This window comes from Mandrillus leucophaeus, unplaced genomic scaffold (assembly GCF_000951045.1).
Source record: "Mandrillus leucophaeus isolate KB7577 unplaced genomic scaffold, Mleu.le_1.0 Scaffold770, whole genome shotgun sequence".
Taxonomy (NCBI): domain Eukaryota; kingdom Metazoa; phylum Chordata; class Mammalia; order Primates; family Cercopithecidae; genus Mandrillus; species Mandrillus leucophaeus.
In genome coordinates this window covers 583,740-588,943 of record NW_012108364.1, presented here as the reverse complement: position 1 = coordinate 588,943, position 5,204 = coordinate 583,740, and the positions used below count along the sequence as shown (strand labels likewise).

General features: G+C 46.7%; 1 protein-coding gene across 1 annotated transcript in view; it reads right to left on the bottom strand.

The window, feature by feature from the left end:
- RGS22 (regulator of G-protein signaling 22) overlaps window positions 1-257 on the bottom strand; it is a 170,060-nt gene extending 169,803 nt beyond the window's left edge. Inside the window, exon 1 of the mRNA XM_011966731.1 lies at window positions 209-257. The gene's annotated coding sequence lies outside the window, so the exon portion shown is untranslated. The remainder of the gene's footprint in view (window positions 1-208) is intronic.
- Between the last annotated feature and the right edge of the window lie 4,947 nt (window positions 258-5,204).

Genomic DNA, 5,204 nt, shown 5'->3' with positions numbered 1-5,204 from the left:
CCGCAACGCGCCGGGGTTGCTATGGAGCTTAGACAATGCGGCCGCCCTGGGAGGCCAAGGCCGCCCTGTCAGGCGCCTTTCAGGGTTACCAAGCCGCGATGGGAAGGACTCAGCCGCCTCCTGCCCTCCCTTCCTCCTCCTTCTGTGCAGGGGCCAGCGCCGCGAAGGACTGGGGACGGACGCGCGTGCAGATCCGCGGCGCAGTCACCCGGGAGGGGCGCCCTGGAGAAGCCTGTGGCCCTCGAGACCCGACTGGCCGCTAATTCGTTACTGTGGGACCGCGGCTCAGGCCCGTTCTTCCTCCACTACAGCCAAACAGCACCGGCTAGAGAAACGCGGTGCTCCACGGGAGGGAAAGGCCGCGGGCACGCGGGGCGCGAGGCCGCCAGAGCGGCTGGTCCCGGGAAGCGGAGGAAGCAGGGAAGACTCGGGCCTCGAGTTTTCATCATTCCTCAGGAGGCCCGCAACACACAGCTCTTGATCTCCATCACAGTTGTATGAAATGCTTGTGTAAAAAGTTAAATAATTCGCGGCCTATAGGAACCGCGAACTTCCCCAACACGTGTGTGCCAGTTAGGACTGCTGCGTTTTGAAGAGAGCAAGGCTTAAAAATTACCTGAGGAGGCCTCATGTTCACCTAACGTGGTACCTTCGTCTGTTAGGTTACGCAAGACTCAAGCCAGAAACCTGGGAGCTTTTCCCTAAAACTTATTCCCGCCCCCCAACCCTCTATTCAGTAAAGCACTAGGTTCTCCTTATTCTGCCTTAGTGTTTCTGAAATCTGGAGTCTCCTCTCCGCTCCTGCTAGTAAGAAGATCCTTAGTACAGGCTCCATCTGAACTGCTGTAAAAGCTTCCTAACTGCTTTTTTCAGTCTTTGCTTCCAGTGGAGTTCAGTTTAAGCCCATTCTCCATGATGAATGCAAAATCATCCATCAGAATGCAAATCTGACCTGCTTAAAACTTTTGGTGGCTTCACAATTGCCTCCTACATTGTAGGAATACTCCAAGGCTGGCAGGGGCCCCCACAGGTATATGAATGCTTAAGAAAAGAAGGAATAAGACAATGGGTGCTTGTATTGCAAGGAACCGTAACTCCCATCTAGTTATATTCATTGCCTTTTCCCTATTACATAGGAAAAGACAAAAATAAACACTATATTGGCCAGACAAAATTAGAGGACGAAATGAAGTGACGGGATACTGGCAGAAGATAAGGGAGAGGTGGGGGTGGGGGGACAAATCACAAAGGGCTTTGTGGGCCCTTGGTAAGGACTCCAGATTTCATTCTGAGTGAAATGCAAACCATAGCAGAGTTTGAACAGAGAAATGACAAGACTTTATTTCTATTTGAAAGAATCACTCTGGGTGTTGTCTAGAGAATATATTAATATTAGCATGACTCGAAGCGGGCAAGAGCTAATGGTAGCTCAGACCGGGTGGTTCAGCACAAACAGTACAGGTTTGAGATAGATTCTGCAGACATTTTAACAGTAGAGCCAAGAGGATTTCCTGACAAGTTGGACATGGGAATGAAACAAAGTAGTTGAGAATGACTCCAGAATTTGGTCTGAACAGCCAGAAAAGTTTAGTTGCCATCAACAGAGTTGGAGAAAGCTGTGAGTGGACCACATTGAGAGAGAGTTTAAGAAGTCTATTACCCTAAACCAAATTGAAAAACATACTTCAGGATACCATCCAGGAGAATGTCACCAACCTAGCAAGACAGGCCAACATTCAAATTCAAGAAATGCAGAGAACCCCAGAAAGATACTCCATAAAAAGATCAACCCCAAGACGCATAATCATCAGATTCTCCAAGGTCAAAATGTTAGAAAAAATGTTCAGGGCAGCCAGAGAAAAAGACCAGGTCACCTACAAAGGGAAACCCCTCAGACTATCAGTGGACGTCTCAGTGGAAACTTTACAAGTTAGAAGAAATTGGGGGCCAGTATTCGGCATTCTCAACCGAATTTCCAACCCAGAATTTCATATCCAGCCAAAATAAGCTTCATAAGTGGAGAAGTAATAAAATCCTCTTCAGACAAGCAAATGCTGAGGGAATTTGTCACCACCAAACCTGCCTTGCAAGAGCTCCTGAAGGAAGCACTAAATATGGAAAGGAAAAACCATTACCAGCCAGTAAAAAAAACAAACAAAAAAACACTGAATGAAGTACACAGACCACTGACACTATGAAGCAACCACATAAACAAATCTGCAAAATATCCAGCTACCTTTATGAAGACAGGATCAAGTCCACACATAACAATACTAACCTTAAATGTAAATGGCTAAATGCCCCAATTAAATGACACAGAATGGCAAGCTGGATAAACAACCAAGACCGAGACAGCTGGCAAGATGGCCGAATAGGAACAGCTGTGGTCTGCAGCTCCCAGCGAGATGGACACTAAAGGAGGGTGATGTCTGCATTTCCAACTGAGGTACGCAGTTCATCTCATTGGGACTGATTGGACAGTGGGTACAGCCCACAGAGGGGAAGCCGAAGCAGGGTGGGGTGTCACCTCACCCAGGAAGTGCAAGGTGTCGGGGAATTTCTCCCCCACCCAAGGGAAGCCGTGAGGGACTGAGCCTGAGGAACTAGAGCACAGATACTGCTCTTGTCCCATGGTGTTTGTGACCCACAAACCAGGAGATTCCCTCTGGTGCCTACCCCACCAGGGCCCTGGGTTTCAAGCACAAAACTGGGTGGCCATTTGAGAAGACACCAAACTAGCTGTAGGAGTTCTTTTCCGTACCCCAGTGGCACCTGGAACACCAGTGAGACAGAACCGTACACTCCCCTGGAAAGGGGTGCTGAAGCCAGGGAGCCAAGTGGCCTGGCTTGGGGGTCCCACCTTCCCAGAACCCAGCAAACTAAGATCCACTGGCTTGAAATTCTTGCTGCCAGCACGGCAGTAGTCTGAGATCGACCTGGGACACTCAAGCTTGGTGGGGGGAGGGGTGTCCACCATTGCTGAGGTTTGAGTAGGCGGTTTTACACTCCCAGTGTAAACAAAGCTACTGGGAAGTTAGAAGTGGGTGGATCCCACTGCACCTCAGCAAGGTTGCTGTGGCCAGACTGCCAGATTTCCCTTCTCTGGGCAGGACATCTCTGAAAAAAATGCAGCAGCCCCAGTCAGGGACTTACAGATAAAACCCCCATCTCCCTGGGACAGAGCACCTGGAGAAAGGGGTGGCTCGGGGCACAGCTTCAGCAGACTTAAATTTGCCTGACAGCTCTGAAGAGAGCAACAGACCTCCCAGCACAGCATTCCAGCTCAGCTAAGGGTCAGACTGCCTCCTCAAGTGGGTCCCTGACCCCCGTGTATCCTGACTGGGAGACACGTCCCAGTAGGGGCCGACAGACACCTCATACAGGAGAGCTCTGGCTGGCATCTGGCAGGCACCCCTCTGGGACTAAGCTTCCAGAGGAAAGGTCAGGCAGCAATCTTTGCTCTTCTGCAGCCTCTGCTGGTGATACCCAGGCAAACAGGGTGAGGAGTGGACCTCCAGAAAACTCCAGCAGACCTGCAGTAGAGGGGCCTGTCAGAAGGAAAACCAACAGAAAGAAATAGCATGTCCACTCAAAGACCTCATCTGAAGGTCACCAACATCAAAGACCAAAGGTAGATAAATCCACAAAGATGGGGAGAAACCAGTGCAAAAAAAGCTGAAAATTTCAAAAACTAGAATGTCTCTTCTTCTGTAAAGGATCACAACTCCTTGCCAGCAAGGGAACAAAACTGGATGGAGAATGAGTTTGACAAATTGACAGAAATAGGCTTCAGAAGGTGGGTAATAACACACTCCTCCAAACTAAGGGAGCATGTTGTAACCTAATGCAAGGAAGCTAGGAACCTTGAAAAAAGGTTAGACAAATTGCTAACTAGAGTAACCAGTGTAGAGAAGAACATAAATGACCTGATGTAGCTGCATAACACAGCATGAGAACTTTGTGAAGCATACACGTTTCAATAGCTGAATCAATCAAGCAGAAGAAAGGATATCAGCTATTGAAGATAAACTTAATGAAATAAAGAGAGAAAACAAGATTAGAGAAAACAGAGTGAAAAAGAACGAACAAAGCCTCCAAGAAATATGGGACTATGTGAAAAGATCAAATCCACATGTTTGACTGGTGTACCTGAAAGTGACGAGGAGAATTGAACCAAGTTCAGTTCGCAAACCAAGTTCAGGATATTATTCAGGAGAACTTCCCCAACCTAGCAAGACAGGCCAACATTCAAATTCAGAAAGTACAGAGAACACCACAAAGATACTCCTAGAGAAGAGCAACTCCAAGACACATAATCGTCAGATTTGCCAAGGTTGAAATGAAGAAAAAAGGGCAGAGAGAAGGGTGGGGTTACCCACAAACGGAAGCCCATTGGGCTAACGGCAGATCTCTCTATAAGCCAGAAGAGAGAAGGGGTCAATATTCAACCTGCCTAAAGAAAAGAATTTTCAACACAGAATTTCATATCCAGCCAAACTAAGCTTCGTAAGTGAAGGAGAAATAAAATCATTTACAGACAAGCAAATGCTGAGAGATTTTGTCACCATCAGGCCTGCCTTACAAGAGAAGGAAGCAATGAACATGGAAAGGAACAACCGGTACCAGCCACTGCAAAAACATGCCAAATTGTAAATAACATTGACACCGTGAAGAAACTGCATCAACTAATGGGCAAAGCAAGCAGCTAACATCATAATGACAGGATCAAATTCACACATAACGATATTAAAGTTAAATATAAATGGGCTAAATGCCCCAGTTAAAAGACACAGACTGGCAAATTGGATAGCGTCAAGACCCATCAGTGTGCTGTATTCAGGAGACCCATCTCACATACAAAGACACATAAAGGCTCAAAATAAAGGGATAGAGGAATATTTACCAAGCAAATGGAAAGAAAAAAAAAGCAGGAGTTGTAATCCTAATCTCAGCTAGAACAGATTTTAAACCAACAAAGATCAAAAGAGACAAAGAAAGGCATTACATAATGGTAAAGGGATCAATGCAGCAAGAAGAGCTAACTATCCTAAATATATATGCACCCAATACAGGAGCATCCAGATTCATAAAGCAAGTTCTTAGAGACCCACAAAGAGACTTAGACTCCCACACAATAATAGTGGGAGACTTTAACATGACATATCAACGTGACAGAAAATTAACAAGGATATTCAGGACTTGAA